Consider the following 20,501-nt stretch of genomic DNA (forward strand, 5'->3'; position numbering starts at 1 on the left):
AATAATCCAAACTTGACCTCAAGATCATCAAAATCTATGTTTGTATCTTGAGTTAATCCTATACAGACTGAAATTAGATTTTCTAATTGTGTAATCTTAGTCTGTAAAGTCTGAAACTGAGTTTTCAAACAAGCCATTTTAATGGTATATTGAAAATTCTAGCACCACACTTAGAGTGTTTAAAAAACACTGTACTGCTATAAACAGCTGAGTTTTTGTTATGCTTAAGTCAGCAATAATCGAGTCAGACACTACTGACCCACTAAGCTTAACCTCAGGGTCAATGACCATGAAGGGTACACCGTACATGTGGCTGGTGTTTATGGCTTGTGTGCTGTGTCAGCCTGACCATGATGATTAATCGTAAATAACGATGTTATACACTTCATTCACTATACACTATAAATGTCACTGTATAACTGTAAATCACACGTGAATATTACTTACACATATATAAATTTCACTGTTAATATATATTTGAAAGCTTACACTTTATATATAAGTTCCTTTAATATAACAGGTAGATCTATAAGAAACAAATTTTAACACAATCTTGTCTCTTAATTTCTGTCTATAAACATTATAAACACTGTGTATATATATATACACTCAGACAAACAACATCACTTGGTGTTGTCTTAATCAGCGATTTCTCGAGATTGGAGCAGTTGATGGAGGGTGCAGGATACCATCCCCCGTCTTCTTGTTGGGTGAGTCACCCAGCTCCCGTTTTCGTTGGGTGAATGCTGGGTGAGCGCCCGTTTTCTTTTGGCTGCCCATTCTCTGTGATTGAGTCTGGAGGGACTCATTTATACTGATTTATATTGTAAAACACTAGTTTTACAGCTTTTTTCGAAGGACCTTGGCTCATAGGTTATTTGTACACTGTAGTACAACATATTTGGACCACAGTGTGGTCTTTATCCGGTTCGAAGGACCAAACTCTGTTGAGATTTTTGGCCTTACCTGCTGTGTTTATTATAACTATATATAATGAACACTTAGCTGATAAATGACAGCAATTCGTCTACACAGCCGCCCCTGCAGACGAGGTCTAGAAGCTGTCGAAACCATCACAACAGTGGGCTGTCAAGAGATACAATTTGTAAGTATAAATTACCCCTAGGGGGTGTTATGTCAGCATATTTCATTCGATGATGGCTGACGAAATACCTACTTGTTTGGACTCAAAAGTCCACACCTTACTGCCGATTATAGGTTGATTACAAACTCCTTGTGACTCAAGAATTGCGCAATCCCCCGATCTACAAGAAATTCGTAACATACCTTGCTCTTTGTAACGTGAGCTATGGTGTTCTCAACACCTTCGACAGATATCGGTGACTTGATAGAAGCTGAAGTGTCCTTGGATGTCCACGTCTTCCATTGTCTAGGAAACACACACTGGTACACTATGTTCCACAAGATTTGTCTTTATTGTTCACAATGTATCACAAGAGAAGCTGATCACACTTTTCTTATGTTTATCGTGTTTTGTGAGACACTTTGTCCACACTAATGCACAGATCAGTGTTCTTTGCTAGTTATCCTGGTGTCAGTGTCACTCTCACTAGAGTCAAAGATAGTCTGCCAGACGCCACAGCGCTCCATCCCATCACTGCCCCCAGCACAAAAAAAAAAACGCTGACCTAGTACCTTGCATCCTTGTCACCTCCTCGATGAAGCAAAGCAGAATGTTTGTTTCTTGCTGTCTTAATCATAGACAACAATGTACACTATCTTTACTATGGTAATAAAGTGGGAGCAGGATTTTCCTTAATTGTCCTGCTTAGTAAGAGATGTACTGTCTCTTATAAAAATACACTTTGCAACACCGCTGCAAGGAGCAGAGGTCACTTGACTACGTGGCATAGCATCTGTGATCAATTACTCACTCTAGCAGTAAACAAGACGCTCGCCCCCTCTGAGTGGCCCCTCAGGGCTGAGAGGGCTGAAGGGGGCTGAAGGGGGCTGATACCCCCCTCCTGGAGAAAATTTCTCCACATCATCTATACCATCCTCCAACAGGTATCACTCACTGCTACTCCCTCAGGTTTAACCACAACCATCCACCTGTCCTACTCCCACAGACATCACCCAACTTACTAAGACATCAATTAACAGCACCTTCTGCTGCCTCTTCAGATATTACCCCAGCCATCATTCCATTCTATCCCTGCTATGAGGAATTTTTAGAACATAAGAACATAAGAAAGGAGGAACACTGCAGGAGGCCTGCTGGCCCATACTAGGCAGGTCCTTTATAATTCATCCCACTAACAAAACATTTGCCCAACCCAATTTTCAATGCCACCCAAGAAATAAGCTCTGATGTGAAAGTCCCACTCAAGTCCAACCCCTCCCACACATGTACTTATCCAACCTAGATTTGAAACTACCCAAAGTCCCAGCCTCAATAACCCAACTAGGTAGACTGTTCCACTCATCAACTACCCTATTTCCAAACCAATACTTTCCTATGTCCTTTCTAAATCTAAACTTATCTAATTTAAATCCATTACTGTGGGTTCTCTCTTGGAGAGACATCCTCAAGACCTTATTAATATCACCTTTATTAATACCTATCTTCCACTTATACACTTCGATCAGGTCTCCCCTCATTCTTCGTCTAACAAGTGAATGTAACTTTAGAGTCTTCAATCTTTCTTCATAAGGAAGATTTCTAATGCTATGTATTAATTTAGTCATCCTACGCTGAATGTTTTCTAACGAATTTATGTCCATTTTGTAATACGGAGACCAGAACTGAGCTGCATAATCTAGGTGAGGCCTTACTAATGATGTATAAAGCTGCAGTATGACCTCTGGACTTCTGTTGCTTACACTTCTTGATATAAATCCCAGTAATCTATTTGCCTTTTTACGTACGCTTAGGCATTGCTGTCTTGGTTTAAGGATGCTGCTCACCATAACCCCCAAGTCCTTTTCGCAATCTGTATGGCTAAGTTCTACATCATTTAACTTATAAGTACTAGGGTTATGGGCACTCCCAAGCTTCAGAACCCTGCATTTATCTACATTGAACTGCATCTGCCACTTTTCTGACCAAGAATAGAGTTTGTTTAAATCCTCCTGAAGTTCCATAACATCTACGTTTGAATCAATTATCCTACCTATCTTTGTGTTATCGGCGAATTTGCTCATATCACTAGTAATTCCCTCATCAAGATCATTGATATATATTATAAACAACAACGGGCCCAAGACTGATCCCTGTGGAACGCCACTTGTTACAGATCCCCACTCGGATTTAACCCCATTTATGGACACTCTCTGCTTCCTGTCAGTGAGCCATGACTCGATCCACGAGAGCACTTTTCCCCCAATGCCATGAGCTGCCACTTTCTTTAACAGTCTATGGTGTGGAACTCTATCAAAAGCCTTACTAAAATCTAAGTAAATAATATCAAATTCTTTATTGTGGTCAACAGCCTCAAAAGCTTTACTGAAGAAAGTTAATAAATTAGTTAGACAAGACCGGCCTCTTGTGAATCCATGCTGAGTATCATTAATCAAGCTATGCTTATCGAGATGGCTTCTTATAATCTCAGCTATAATTGACTCTAGTAATTTGCCTACAATTGAGGTCAGGCTTATTGGGCGGTAATTTGACGGTAACGACTTGTCCCCTGTTTTAAAAATAGGAGTTACATTAGCCATCTTCCACATATCAGACACTACACCTGTTTGAAGAGATAAATTAAAAATATTAGTTAATGGTTCACAGAGTTCCATTTTGCATTCCTTAAGAACCCTTGAACAAACCTCATCAGGACCCGGCGACTTATTTTGCTTCAGTCTGTCTATCTGCTTCACAACCATCTCACTAGTGACTGTGATGTTACATAATTTATCTTCTTCTAGCCCACTGTAAAAATTAATTATTGGAATATTGTTAGTAAACCATACCCCCGGCCGGGATTGAACCCGCGGTCATAGAGTCTCAAAACTCCAGCCCGTCGCGTTAGCCACTAGACCAGCTAGCCACAATAAGATTCATCCAACTAGGTATATTTCTACACCATAGGAAAGTTAGCACAGGCACCTCTGTGACCACAAATGCAAGTTTTTACAGACGAATCTCCAGCTAGCGTGGCCGTGACGAACTCTAGCTCAAGTCCCTTCACTGCCGTCAACATGACTTAAGAAATCGTGTCATTACGATTTCTTAAGTCATGTTGACGGCAGTGAAGGGACTTGAGCTAGAGTTCGTCACGGCCACGCTAGCTGGAGATTCGTCTGTAAAAACTTGCATTTGTGGTCACAGAGGTGCCTGTGCTAACTTTCCTATGGTGTAGAAATATACCTAGTTGGATGAATCTTATTGTGGCTAGCTGGTCTAGTGGCTAACGCGACGGGCTGGAGTTTTGAGACTATGACCGCGGGTTCAATCCCGGCCGGGGGTATGGTTTATTTGCAATCGTGTCATTACGATTTCTTAAGCCATATTGTTAGTGTCTTCCTGTGTAAAAACTGAGAGAAAATAATTATTTAAAATCAAGCACATTTCATTCTCTTTGTCAGTAAGGTGCCCATAGTTATTTTTAAGGGGACCTATCTTATCTCTAACTTTTGTTCTATAGACCTGGAAAAAACTTTTTGGGTTAGTTTTAGAATCCCTAGCAACTTTAATTTCATAGTCCCTTTTAGCTTTTCTTATCCCCTTTTTAATGTCCCTCTTAATGTCAATATACTGATTCATAAGATTACCCTCACCTCTTTTGATACGCCTATAAATTCCTTTCTTATGCCCTAGTAGATATTTGAGCCTATTATTCATCCATTTTGGGTCATTTCTATTTGATCTAATTTCTTTATATGGGATAAACGTTCTTTGAGCAGCATGTATAGTATTCAGAAAACTGTCATATTGATAGCTCTCTTCGTTACCCCAGTCAACAGATGATAAGTGTTCTCTAAGCCCATCGTAATCTGCTAAGCGAAAATCTGGGACTGTTACTGAGTTATCGCTACTATCGTACTTCCATTCAATGCTAAATGTAATTGATTTGTGGTCGCTAGCACCCAGTTCCTCTGAAATTTCTAAATTATAAACAAGGGATTCATTGTTTGCCATAACTAAGTCAAGCAGGTTATTTCCCCTTGTAGGTTCTGTCACAAACTGCTTCAAAAAACAATCCTGAAATACTTCTAAGAAGTCGTATGATTCTAAGTTCCCAGTCAAGAAATTCCAATCAACATGACTAAAGTTAAAGTCTCCTAGAATTACTACATTATCGTGCCTTGTGGCCTTAACAATTTCCTCCCATAGTAGTTTCCCTTGGTCCCTATCTAAGTTTGGGGGACGGTATATCACTCCTAAAATCAGTTTTTCATGCCCCTCTGAAAATTCTATCCAAACAGACTCTGTATGTGTTACTTCAGACTTAATACCCGTTTTTATGCAACAGTTCAAGCGATCTCGGACATACAATGCCACCCCACCCCCCCTCCCAATACTTCTATCTTCTTGGAACAATTTAAAACCCTGAATATGACATTCCGCAGGCATGTCCCGACTTTTTAAATTAAACCACGTCTCAGTTAAGGCAAATACATCAATGTTACCTACACTAGCAACTAATCTCAACTCGTCCATCTTATTCCTAGCACTACGGCAATTAGCATAATAAACATACATTCGTCTCTCAGCCCTTGAGTAGAGAGGACGTGTGCTGCTGCTACCCCCTGGTGTTGACTTGGTGCAGTAATATTTTCACAAAATGGCGCAGGCTTGTCGCCGGAGGGTTAATACAGTCTGTATTGAATTAACCAGTGGAGCTATCACGGGGCCGTCTATGGAGCTACTTCTACCAGCAATAATTAGAGACACCTACGGCGTAGCTACTGAAGAGATTTGTGGACTTGCCTTGAATGGCACGAAGAGGATATTTCTTAAATTCAATTCGACGAGTATGTATGAGACAGTGGTGAACAAGTTTCAGGAAGTGGCCATACCTGTGAATCATGCTGTCACGGTGAGGATGCATGATGTATCAAGTTACTTCACTTGGGTGAAGATCAGGAATGTGCCATTTGAGGCGGATGCATCTGACATAAGGTTTGCCATGAGTAAATATGGGACGGTACACACGGTCACTGCAGGAAGATGGTCAGCTGGTACGTATATGGGGATACCTGAGGGTACGTACTCTGCAAAGATGACGATACGACATCCTATACCGTCGTATGTGGTGATGGAAGAATTCAGAACTCAGGTATTTGTGACATATGCAGGGCAACGACGCACTTGTCGTTTGTGTGGGTCGTATGAACACCTGGCAGCGCAATGTGGTAGAGGACGTGGAGACAACGACCTGCAACAACGAAGAAACGTAGAGGTGAGGAGAGTGGAGCAAGAGCAGCCTTTTTCGACACTGACTCTGCAGAGTGCGTCATGGAGTGAGGAGGTTGAGAAGGCAGAGAAGATGGCAGGTGCTACGAGTGGGGGGGACTCCCCTTCCTTGGACGTGGTTCAGGCATTGGAGGAGATCATCGCGGAAGTGAATGATAGCAAGGAGGAAACATCGACGACGCTTGTGGATATTTTGGGCACGGGGCCGTATCAGGAAGAAGGCACGATCCTGGATCTTGGGACTATTATGGAGGACGGAGGGGCGAAGGTAGTTCGTCCAAAGGTGTGTGACGAGGCTGTCTTGTCGGTGAATACGGTGGAGGTTGAGGTTCATCGTGGTGATGAGCTTGATGACGAGATGCAGGTCGACGGTACGACGCGAAAGCGCGCAGCAGTGCTTTATGATTCAGATGAAGTGCTTACGCCCGCACAACGTTCAGGGAAGAAAACATGGGCGGATGTCACGCAGAGGGGTTCAAAAGACCCTCAGGGACAGGGATCGAGTAAGAGTGCACAAAAAAGGGGGGGGGGAGGGATAAGAGTGCAATGAGGCGATCAGGTGACAAAAAAGTTGTCAAGAGGGAAACCACCTTTGTCGGTTTTAAGTGCTTGACATTGAACATCAATGGTTTGAGGTCGCAGAGAAAGTGTGAGTGGTTTAGGGAGTTTTTGGAGCATCATGGTGTTGACGTTGTGTTCTTGCAGGAGCATAATTATAGAAATGGTTATGAGTTGAAGGTGGAGGGATATAAGGTGTATGTTGAACATGCGGTCAGATTGAAAGGCGGTGTGGCTATATTGGTAAAGGAAACTAGCTCGTTGGTTGTCAGGCATTGTGAAGGGGGGGAGGGGAGGGTGATACGTGTGGATGGATTATGGGGTCAGGTAAAGATGACGTTGGTGTGTGTGTATGGACCGGCAGAGGGAGACGTACGCGTTAAGAATAAATTTGTGAGGGACGTATTGGTTTACTACTTGCGTGGATTGCCAGGGGTAGCCGTGATAGGAGGTGATTGGAACTGCGTGATAAGGCGTAAGGATGTGGAACCGAGGGGGGCGGGGCATTGTATGGGAATATTGGGAAAATTGTTATCAGGGGTGGGTTTGATCGATATCTGTGGGGGGGGGGGAGGTAGAGCATACATTTATTAGGCGTGGGTATGCTGCTAGGCTCGATCGTTTGTACGTCCCCAGAAGGGTAGTAATACATAGGGTGAGGGTGTTGGATGTGGTATTTTCTGATCATAGGGGTGTTATGGTGGATTTGGGTTGGGAGGGGTTGCCACGAAGGGGTAGGGGGTATTGGAAGTTAAATGTAAAGTTGCTGCATGAAGAAGAATATAGACAGTCATTTAAACAGTTTTGGGAGGGGTTGGAGGCAGAAGCGCCTGGGAATGGTGATCTGGTTAGATGGTGGGACTCGGTGGCGAAATCAGGTATTATGGATTTTTATGTACGTAATGGGAGGGAATATAATAGGTTAAAGTATGGGTTTCAATCTTATCTTGAGGGGCAGTTGAGGGCTTGCTACGAACGTGGGAGGGTTAGTTACCCGGTGGGAGATATTGAGGGATTAAAAGAGAGCATTAGGGATTTGCAAAATGAAAGATTTGATGGTGCACGCGTTTTGGCGGGGTTGGAGGAGGTGTTATGGGGTGATAGGCCATCGGCGTGTGTATTGAGAGGACAGCGTAAGAGGAGAGCGGCGACGGAGATGATGGGATTAACTGTTCATGTGGGGATGGGAGGGTATAGGGAAGGGCAGGTATTGATGTCGACTGAAGGTATGAGTGGATATCTTGATGTATGGTTTAGGTCATATGCACAACATGTGGGTATAGGAGATGATGCTTTAAGGGAAATGGGTGGTTATGTGCAATGCGAGCTTGATGGTAGAGATAGGGAGACTTTGGAAGGACAGATTACGGAAGGGGAAATTTGGCAAGCTATAGCAAGTGCAAGTTTAGGTAAGGCACCGGGTGTAGACGGGTTGCCTAATGATTTTTATGTTAAGAATTGGGAAGTATTGAGGAGATTTTTAGTCAGATTGTTCAATGTAATGAAGGAAGATGGGGCAATGGGTGAGCAGCAAAGGACTGCTGTTGTTGTATTAGTGCCGAAGGGTGGACAGACCACGGTAGAAGATTACCGTGCAATATCGCTTATGTGCAGTGATTATAAGTTATTTGCAAGGGTATTAGGGAACAGAATCAAACAGGTTTTAGGTAAAGTAATTGATAGAGGACAATATGGCATACCGGGTAGATCAATGTATGAAGGGCATGGAATTATTAGGAGTTTTATAGAGCATAAGGGGGAGGGGGGAGGGGGTGTTTTGGCTCTGGATTGGAGAGCTGCTTATGATAGCGTAGAAAGGGATACATTATGGAGTTTTATGCGTTGGTTGGGTTTCGGGAGGGAAATTGTTTCTTGGGCAAAAACTTTGTATCTGGGTGCAGTTATGAGAATTCAGGTTAATGGACGACTAGGTGATAGCATACAGATGGAAAGGGGTTTGCGACAGGGATGCCCTCTGTCGCAAATTTTGTTTGCATGTCTTCAGGAACCCTTTTATAGGGCAGTTAGGTGGAGTATAGCGAGAGCGAGGGTTGGTTTTGCACGAGAAGGGGAAGCGGGTATAGAGGGTTACGTGGATGATACGACTGTCTTGGTGAGGGATGTGAGGGATTTACATAAGGTAGGAAGGGTCATAGACGTTTTTGGTGAGGCTACGGGGATGAAAATTAATGTAGTAAAGTCCAAGTATTTGGATCTAGGGGATAGCGTACATAATGGTGAGACTGTTGAGGGTGGGTGGCGTGTGGTGGATCAGTTGTTGATATGTGGGATAGTGTACATGCGGAATGATAAGGATGCACAAGAGGCAAATTCGAGGTGCACCGTGGATGGAGATTTGAAAAGATTGGGAGGTTTGAGGGCAGAGCAATTAACGTTGCATCAAAGGGTTATAGTCACGAATGTCCTGTTGTATAGCAAGTTATGGCACGTGGTGGCAATATATCCGTTACGACGGTGTGAGGTGCAACGGTTGCAACTGCGGGTATTCAGATTTATATGGGGATCGGGTTGTGACTGGCTAAGTAGAGGGGTGGTGTCGCTTCCCGTTAGCCAGGGGGGGCTGGGGCTTATACCTCTTGAGAAGCGTATGTTGAGTGTGGTTCTGAAAAGGGGGTTTGTGAGGGAGGGGGTGAGCGGGGGGGCCTTGAAAGACTGAGCATGGATATGCAACGGTGGTGGAGGGGTAGGGATTTAATGTTTGGGGAGGCTATGTTGCGAGTTTTACTGAAGGTAAGGGATCCAAAACAGCTTAAATTGAAGGTTCTTGAGAGGGTGGGGGGTGGGTCTGTGGTGGCGGCAGTTGAGGGGGCATACCCTATGTATGCATGGGGTTCTGTATGGAAATGTCTTCAACAACTACGTGTATAACCAAGTGTCAGGGAGGTTATGTTTAGGTTTTTACATGGGATCTTGCCGTCTGGGGTTGTGTTATTTAATAGGAGATTAAGGGAGGGTGGGAAGTGCAAAGCGTGTGGATGTCCAGAAACTATATTTCACGCTGTGTACTTTTGTACTTGTTTAGAAGATGTGAGGGTCTGGCTAAGTAGGGTAGTTAGGTTAGTGGGTGGGGAAGGGTTACAGGTGTTGCGGGTGTTAAGTTTAGATATAGGTGGGGGGAGTCAGCAGGTGGTGAATGCGGTTGCGTATGTGGTCACTGATTTTATTTATATATCTTGGGCAATGAGGGAGGTGGGAGTCGAGGAAAGGACAAGAGTGTTAGGGGCCACGATGTATAGAACAAAGTGCCGCAATAGAGATCTTTATGGGGGAAGATGGGAGACAGCATTTACTGAAGGTTATTGTAGATTCAGGTTGAAGGATTTAAGAGATTTAAGTGTAAAGTAAGGGGTTGCGGCGGGCTAGTTTTCTTGAGTATGGAAATGTGTATAGGTGTTAGTGTGTGTGGTATGTTTGGTAATATAATAACAAAGCTTCTTTTGTGATGTGAGTTTGGTCTGGGTAGTTGTGTAAGATATGTTTTTTCACATTGTTTTTCAGAAGGTATTGAATATAATATGTAAGTAGTGTTGTTGCACTACATTGTGTGTAAGTGTGAGAGGGTACATCTCACAGTATTTGTGTGTTTGAAGGTTTGAGGTGACACAAGGCATGATCTAAGTATGTTTGGTTTTTCTTTTTGTCCTCAAATGTGTTATACAAAGATAATACTGTGGTGTATGTGATGTGTAGGTTTATAGGTATTCAACATGCTTGTTGTATGTTCCCTTTTCGATACTTTGTTTTAATTGTCATTTCAATGTACTTTGTATAGTATTATACAACGGTATTGTTCTATGCCATATGAAGTGTTTTTTTTTTTTTTTTAGGTTATGTTCTAGGTTTTTGTATGTTGAGATGTACTTAGACTGTCAGCACCCTGATATTGGTTTTTCATGGCTATGTTCTTAACGTAAGTTTTGGCTGTATGGTATACAGATATATCTAGCCAGGTTATAGACGCATTCCTTTTGTGTCTGAGATTTTTGTATACGGGTTTATTGTAACTGTAATGAGTCGGTTTTGAGATCTAAGCTGTTTTCCTTTGTATGTTTATTTGTATTTTGGTATATGTAAAGCTGTAATGTTAGGGATAAGTATGTAGATGTTCTAGTAGGATTATGTTGTTAGGTTTTGGTTTATTGATTAATGAGAAGGCTGGAAGTAATTGTTACATTTTCTTGTATATATTATTTTCAATTGTAATGAGTCTTTGTCATATGTCAGGTTATGTAAAATTTATATGTAAGTTAGGTTTTGAGTCATTGAATGTTTATATATGTCAGTTCATGACCCTGTTACTGTGGTTATTTGTAGCTGTGTTCTTGCCGTAAGTTATTGTTGTATGTTATACAGCTATATCTTGCCAGTATATAGGTGCAATCCATTTGTGTTAGTTTATTTTGTGTTGGGTTTCTTATGTCAATGGCCGAACCTTCAGGATTGAGATTCATACTGTTTCCTCTTATTTTTATTTTTATGTATACTGTATTGGTTATAAATAAAATATAAAAAAAAATAAACATTGAAAGACTCTCCTTTCTCTTTACCCTTCCTGCTCATTTCTATTTTTCTACTAAACCTATTACTGTCCTTATCACCCAAAGTCCCTGGCTTTTCAATATCTATCTCGTTCTTATTATTACTAGTTCCCCTAGAACTCGTAATATTACTACACTGGGACTTCACTGTTTTCCTGCCAAAACCCATACCACTAACTATTCCTAGTTTAAAGTCCTAACTGCTCCCTCCACTGCAGTTGCCAGTGCTCCCACCCCACACCTAGATAAGTGAACCCCATCCCTGGCATACATGTCATTTCTGCCATAGAAGAGGTCCCAGTTGTCAATGAATGTTACCGCATTTTCCTTACAGTATTTGTCCAGCCAGCAATTGACACCAATTGCCCTGGACAACCATTCATTTCCAACTCCCCTCCTTGGCAAAATACCACATATGACAGGGTTCCCACCCTTACTTCTAATTATTTCTATTGCTGACCTATACCTGCTAATCAGGTCCTCACTCCTACGTCTGCCAACATCGTTGCCTCCAGCACTGAGACAGATAATAGGATTGCTCCCATTACCTCTCATAATGTCATCCAGACGGCTAACAATATCCTCCATCCCAGCCCCAGGAAAGCAAACTCTCTGTCTCCTACTCCTGTCCTTCAAGCAGAACGCCCTATCCATATACCTAACTTGGCTATCCCCAACAACAACAATATTCTTACCTTCCTTAATGTCTTTCGTCGTGTTGTTCCCAGTAGTCGACTCACATGTCCAAAGCACCTGGTCAGTGTTCATTGTTCTGTACCGTCTCTGGCAACCTTACTTAGGGCAAGCACAGGTCTAAAATTTGAAAAGCGAGTGACGGGTTTTAATTTTCGTCTAACTAGACACCACGCCAGCGAGGACGCTCCCATGACGAGCCCAGCTTATAATGTTAATTAACAGTGCTTCACCGCCTAGTTAAGGTCGGCTGTGTGGAAGTGCTGAAGACTCGTGTAAGTGATTTGTGGATCTTTGGACTTAGGCCAGACTCGCAGTCGAGTGTAGTGAAGGAGACCTTTTGACCTTACCTGTTCGTGGGGCAAGCGAGCGTTATCCACATTTGAATGACATTCATACATAATGACAGCCCATTATGCAAGACCAGAGTGAATACATGGTCTTACCAGACGTCTCTACAACCGCTGCTCACTGATCTATCATGCGACCTTGATCAGTGTAGTTTGCAATCCATTGTCTTGTTTAAGATAGGTATGACTCAGGAAATCGTAATGACACAATTGCAAACAAACCATACCACGGGCGGGGATAGAACCCGCGATCAGACAGTCTCAAAACTCCAGACCCTCGCGTTAGCCACGGTGATCTAGTATAGGAAGAGTGGTTTTGATTCAGATTATTGGGAGTCACTAACAAAGCTAGTCATGGTGTCAACCACTTACAGCAAGCCTCGAAGTCTACTTTCACTCCACCAAAGACTGGGCATGCTGGATATTTCGGTCTGGATAATGGACTAGGCGCATGGTGTCATCAGATTAGTAAGCAACCCTTAGCGGTAATACAGCGTTGTCCAGGGGAAGAGCTTTCAATATCTAGAGATGATCGGAGTAAAGCTGAGCTCGACTGATGAGTGATTGATTAGTGTCAGCCGAGATAGAACCCCTAATTAATATCACAAATATCACGTCAACCACAATGTCCGTTTATTTCTACAGATATCTCCCCAACCACGATAACCAACACAACCATATCTGCACTCCAACTAGACCAAGAACTAAACCAATACAGCACAATTGCTACTCCCACCGACACTCCAACCAGACCAGCATGCCAAACCCATGCTAATGTAATTCATTGCACCCACTCCAACCATACAGACAACCCAACAATATTGGCACGCTAATAATACCGACACTTCACCCAATAAAAACAGCTCCTCCAGACACACCAGCCCAACCCACCTATACCAACCCTTCCCACAACAGCAGATATCAACTACCATGGTGACAGGAAACCACGCCACACCTCATCCCAGCCTAGCCAACCATTCCTTCCTTCCATGTCAACCAGGTTCCTTTCCATGCCAGCTGCCAGTCATCAACCACACCACCAGTCACCATCTTTCTTTCCTGCACAGGCCAACCAACTTGACTTCTATGCAGACCATGAACCAACCAACCACACAAACACTCATTCAGTTCCTCCAGAGACCAACAAACTTCTCTTGTTTGCCAATCAGCAACCTCATTCCAGCCATTACTTTCTCCCTAGTCTAACGAATTTCTGTTTGTCAATAACCAACCAGTCAACCCCCCACCCCCACACATAGGACAAACAACGTCCCTTCTGTTCCAACTACAGACCAATAGGGACAATGACCAACTACCCAATCTCTTGGTGTCCATTCTACCAGAGAAGGCTCGAGGAAAGTAGAGGAGGAAACAAGCTGCCGCCAGGAAGAAGCATTCAGGTATCAGTAGTACAAGATATGGGCACGATGGGCGCAAGGAAGGCGGAACGAGGAGCAGCAGAAAAAAACGCATGCCTAGCCTAGATGGACAGAAACCGGCGCAGGACGCACTGGATGTAACGAGGACCTCAACAAAAAAGAACACTGAACGCAGGGCCGGTTAAGGCCAGCTGATGCCCTTTGCACAGTCCAATAATGGTGCCCTCTCGACCTTTCCATTGCTTAGCTGGCATCATACTCAGATCCAATAGATGCTGAAGGTGAAATAAATCGTTAAAAACTGAGTTTCCGTCAAGGCTATCATCCCTCAGGCCAGAACACAACTATATTAAATACAAACCGTTTTTCATTGTAAGTCATTTATTTACTTTAACTAGAGATATAGAAAAAAAAAGAATAAAAAGTTTCATCAGAGTAATAAATTAGACAATTTTGTTTAATAAATTACTTAGACAACTGCCCTCACACATTGCCTAAAATTGTTTATTAAGACGAAAATTAAGAAGCATGTAAGTTATGATACCCAGAGGCAGGCCGCACAGCAGCTGGGATGTTCCACAACAATCTGACAGCAGGTTGGCGCCTCCCGGACCATTGCACCATACCAGGCTGAACTCTTTGCCATCCAACAAGCTCTGCAGTATGCACCCGCAAACCATCAGCATCTCCCCGTCATCCATGTTGATTCCAAGGCAGCGATCCAGACAATTATGCACAGAAAGCCAAGGGACAACATACACTTAATCACATCCATCTGGGGTGACCTGCAGACGCTCATGGACAAGGGTCGCATGGCCACCATCAACTAGATTCCAAGCCATGTGGGTATCCCTGGCAATGATGCTGCAGATGAGGCTGCAAAGACCGCAACCCTCGAGGCACAGCCACGTGCCTCGCTGTGGGCTGCCAGTGCGGCCAGGTGCCCACTCCCTGACCCTGGGGATTCACTGAGCCTCCGCTGGTATGCCAGGGCGACACACAGGGCGCCCCCTCCAAGTATTCGGACGCAAACCAGAGAACTGAGGGTGCATTTCCACCGCCTATGCTTAGGGTATCCCACCACTGCGCGGATTGTTAAACGGGCATGAGAGGAGCTCTGTGCCCATTGTAACCGAGTGTTCCCGAAACCCTTGGTGCACTACCTGTTAGATTACCCAGAATCGATGCCCCTTCACCATAGACACTTCCCAATGACCCCAGTGGGGCAAGCCCGAAAGAATGAGGCAGCACATCTTGTGTAGTTAGCTGTCAGAGACTTGGAAACCTTACTCCCAGTCATTGCACGTCAACCGCCACTCCCCCCCAACCCCCCCGCTGAAGTCACTGTGAGGGCCTGCTTTGGGCCTCCGTTGCACCGCACACCAGCCGCCGTTAGTGCACACTAACTTTTGGTACATCATTTGTCCACAGAGCCGGAGAGGTACCCCCCTTCCCACCAAAGAACTGCCACGCATGTACAAGATAAACGACACTTCCCTACCCGGGAGCCAATGCCTGTCACCTATTGGAAGGGACCCGGACCAGGATCCATACCGGCAAATCACATAGAATAGAATAGTTATGATATTAATTTGCCCAAAATTTTTTGTGTAATATGTATCTTTCTCTAGGACACACAATTCTAATTTTATCCAATTTTCAATGTACATAATAAATCAAGACTGTCATCACCAAGATGAAAACTGATCCATTTTAATTTTCATTACTTACACCTACAATTAACTATACTCAATAAATAACAAAAAAGGCACAATACCCTGACTGGAACAATACACAAATAACCCCCACATGGGGGTTATTTGTGTATTGTAAATGGTCCGACTTCGACCATTTACAAAGTCACACCAACGAAAAGGAGAGAAGTAGGGAGTATATATAGGCCAGGTGGTGCTAGTAGAAGTAGTGGTGGAGGTAGTAGGTAGTAGTGGTAGTGGTGGAGTCAGTCAAATAATAAGAAAGAGGAACACTGCAAGGGAGCTAGGGGCCCACAGAGAGTAGGAGCAATAACACAGAGGGGGGGGGGGATAATGAAGGAACAAATACCCAATGCAGAAGAAATACAACCCAAAGGAGAAAGAGAAAAGAGGAAAGGGGAAGAGTGAAGAAGAAAAAGGAATCAGGTTAAGCGATGGGTGTTCTGAAGTTTGGAGCATTTAACAATGTAATGGGAAAGGAAGGCATCTACAGAGACGAAGCCAGCACTAAGATTCATACAAGGAAAGTTGTGTATAAGGAAGGATTCAACCAGAAGGCGACTGTGAAAGTTGGAAGTATGGTAGACAGTTTTAGCAGAAGACCAGTCAATAGGACGGCTGTGATCTCATGGAGAAACTTGGTGTCGGCAAGTTTCCCCATAGTACTGAAGAGGATAGAAGGAACAATAAACAGAGTAGACACCGGGAGCATCTTTAGAGGGAGGAGAGGTATGAATTAGACTAGTGCGAAGAGTGTTAGTCTGGCGGAAAGAAAGTTTTGATGTCTAAAAAACGGAGAGAGTTGTTGAGACTAGAAAGACCGGAAATGTAGGGAAGGCAGAGGACAGAAGAGTTCCCAGGAGTAGAGAGTTTGGGAGAGAAGAAAATCCATTTAGCACGTGAAAAGGCAGAGTCTATGAAATGGGAAGGGTAGCCAAGACGAGAAAATGAATTATGAAGAGTGGAAATTTCTGATTCAAGGAATCGAGGATCACAAATGCGGAGAGCACGGAGAAAGATGAAGATGAGAACACTTTTCTTGACTGAGGAAGCATAAGAAAAGTAGTGAATGTACATACCACTTTGTATAGGCTTGTAGTGAACGGAAAATGCAAAACCTGTATCTGAGCGGTGGACATGTACATCAAGGAAAGGAAGTAAGAAATTAGATTCTAATTCAGCTTTAAGCTTAATGGAAGGGGCAAGATTATTAAGAACGCCAAGAAATGGTTGGAAGAGACAAGAGTCATGAAGCCACAGAGCAAATATGTCATCAACATAGCGGAGCCAGAGTGAAGGACGCATATCGACAGTAGAAAGAAGAACAGTCTTGAAGTATTGCATGTAAAGATTAGCAAGAACAGGAGATAGAGGAGAACCCACAGCGACACCGAAGGTTTGAGAATAATATTTACCTTAGAAAGAAGAGGAATTTGAATCCACACAAAGGAGGATCAAGAAAGGCATCAGTAGGTAAAGGGAGATGAAGAAACCCTTCATTGGCCTTCTCTCAAAGAAAATCAAGGACATCATCAAGAGGGACATTAGTGAAGAGGGACTCAACGTCAAGACTAAGCATCATACAGGTCGGGAGAGAGCGAACCCGTTCAATGAAGCCTTGAGAGTGACAAAGGTGGGCAGGAGAAAAAGTACCAAGACACGAAAACGGTGACTAAAGTCAAAGTCTCCGACCTCTCTCCTCATGACTTTCTTCTCTCGCAAACTCTCTACTCCTGGGAACTCTCCTGTCCTCTGCCTTCCCTACATTTCCAGTCATTCTAATCTCAACAACTCTCTCCTTTCCTTAGACATCAAACTTACTTTCCGTCAGACTAACACTCTTAGCACTATCTAGTTCATACCTCTCCTCCCTCTAAAAATGCTTCTGGTGTCTACTCTATTTCTTGCTCCTCCAATCCTCTCCAGTACTTTTGAGAAACTGGCCGATCTCTTTCTGACAGACTTAGGGAGCACAAAAGTAGTGTTAGGCTTACTTACACCAACAATGCTCTTTTCTGTCACGTCAGAGATCACAGTCATCCTATTGACTGGTCTTCTGCTAAAATTGTCTACACTACTTCCAACATTCACAGTCGCAATCTGGTTGAATCCTCCCTTATACACAACATTCCTTGTATGAATCTTAGTCCTGGCTCTGTCTCTGTAGATGCCTTCCTTTCCCACTACATTGTTAAATGCTCCGTACTTTAGAACACTCTTCACTCTTCCCGTTTCCTCTTTCCTCTTTCTGCTTTGGGTTGTCTTTCTTCTGCTATGGGTGTTTGTTCCTTAATTTTTTTCCCGTGTGTTCTTGCTTTTTACCGTCTGTGGGCCCCTAGCTCCCTTGCAGTGCTCCTCTTTCTTGGTATTTGAGTGGCTCCACCACCACCATTACTATCTCCACACTACATTCTACCTCCATTACTACTACTACCACTCTCTGGCCTAAATATACTCCCTCCTCTCCTTTTCGTTGGAGTGACTTTATAAATGGTTAACTCGGACCGAAACGTCGTCGTTTCGGTCCGAGTTAGACCATTTATAAAGCAGGTTATTTGTGAACTGTACTCAATACTTGGCAACATGTTAGTGTTCTGTCTGACTTAACTTGGCACAATATCCCATTGCCATATTGCCATTTACAGTCTGTCGCATTCACCTCATCATTTCCCAATCACTGCTGAAAGTAGATTGGTATTCGGCCATAACAAAAGTGGATGGAAGATGTTCAAGTTGAAATTCAAAGCATTATAGTGACATCTCTTATATATAATGAGCCGATACTTGTCTAATGAAAATGTTCTGGTCGCACCATATATCCGCAAGATGAACTTCTTATCAATAAGTGTGATCTCACCATGGATCACTTGGCCTCGCTTGAATACCTCAAATATTTTACAATTTTCCCTCCCATCTTCGTAGATAGAAATAACATTCTTGATTTTCCTGCCTCCAGAACATAAGAACATAAGAAAGGAGGGACACTGCAGCAGGCCTGTTGGCCCATACTAGGCCGGTCCTTCACAATCCATCCCACTAACAAAATATTTGCCCAACCCAATGCTACCCAAGAAATTTTGGTCAAAGAAGATGCGCTTGCTGGATCATCTTCTGGATGCCGAATATAATGGATAGGCTCAAATTATACTGCATGAATAGTAAATCTTTGTCACTTCCAATAAGGCACCTTAGATGTTCCGCAGAGTGCCTCTAAAGCAGGGGTTTAAGTAATCAGCATCTGTTTGGCTCTGGCTGCATTCAGTACCAACAAAACTAAATCTTGGCATAAGCTGAATAAGCTCGTGCTTGAGGCAGTACAAAAATTATGTCTGTGAGATGCATGTCATAGTGTCCACGTCAAACACTATCTTAACTGAGGCGTTCTGAGTAGCACAACGTTCTTTCTGAGCGTTGCAATAACTCTACGAAAAATATCTGAAATTAATGAAATTATTGTATTTTATATTTGGTGAATATTTAGCACTAAATTTAGGCCTGCTGAAGATATTTTTTCGTAGGATTAAACTTTATTTTATCACAGTAATTTTTTCATGAAAATCTTTATCCGGTAATTTAGCTTGTGATCACATCAAAAATTTGTATTTCGCTTCAATAAAATATATTTAGCAGTTCATTAAAGGCCGACAAAAACAGCTGTCAGTGCAGAGGTGGTCACTACTCGGCAGCTACACCTGTGTCTTCACCAGCCAGAGCCACATCTTTGTCTTCACTAACCAGAGTCACACCTGTCTTCACCAACCAGAGCATGGATGAAGATTTAGACACTTATGCAACATATGGGAATTTTTATTGAAGAAACGTTTCGCCATACAATGGCTTCATCAGTCCAATACAAATCAGAAGGGTGTAAGGAGAGCAGGAGTTTGAGGTAATCAGTCCCTCAGCCTGGAGTCGATCTGTTCAGTCCATTAATCTTTTTGGACGAAGACCTTCTTGACTAGTGGACGGTACCACTATGACCCCTTTAGTCATCTGACTACAGTATATAAGCCACTTCTACGGCCCTATGCTGTACTTTCTACAAGATTGATGGACTAAACACATCGACTCCAGACTGAGGGACTGATTACCTCAAACTCCTCCTCTTTTTACACCCTTCTCCTCTCCTTACACCCTTGTATGAAGGGATTCAAGGAAACCGGCAGGCCGGACTTGAGTCCTGGAAATGGGAAATACACTGCTGGCACTCTGAAGGAGGGGTGTTATTGTTGCAGTTTTATAACTCTAGTGTAAACATGCCTCTGGCAAGACAGTGATGGAGTGAATGATGATGAAAGTTTTTCTTTTTCGGGCCACTCTGCCTTGGTGTGAAACGGCCCATGAGTTAATAAATAAATAAATAAATATCTTAATACTAACAATAATTTATAATAAATAAAATAATAACAGATGCTGCATATCTCTTTAGGAGACATAAGTTTGCTCTTAACTTGAGTATTCACCACGCCTCGAGACGATCACCTCCTCCCTCGCATCCTCTTCCCACCTTCCTCAACTTGTGAACAAGTTTGAAGAGCGCCCCAGGCAACTCAGGCAGACTGTCGGCATTTTACTTCAGTGTGCCAGTTTTTCGTGTGGTACTTCTCGTCAGTTTCACTTCCTTCTGGCTTTTATCAATCCTATTTTCATTATTTTACATTAGGTTCTGTCAAGTTTTGACTAGTTACGCTACACTAAATCTTGTTAAATAAGTTAGTTTAAGCTACCTTTACTCAGCTTATGTTTAGATTAGGCTTAATTTATTAGTTTAGATTTATTTTTCCAGGTTAGGATATTTTAGGTAAGGTTGGGTTGTGTTAAATTACCTACACATTAGAGTACGTAATATTCTCATCACAAACATAAATTCA

This window comes from Cherax quadricarinatus, chromosome 8 (genome assembly GCF_038502225.1).
Source record: "Cherax quadricarinatus isolate ZL_2023a chromosome 8, ASM3850222v1, whole genome shotgun sequence".
In the NCBI taxonomy this organism is placed as follows: domain Eukaryota; kingdom Metazoa; phylum Arthropoda; class Malacostraca; order Decapoda; family Parastacidae; genus Cherax; species Cherax quadricarinatus.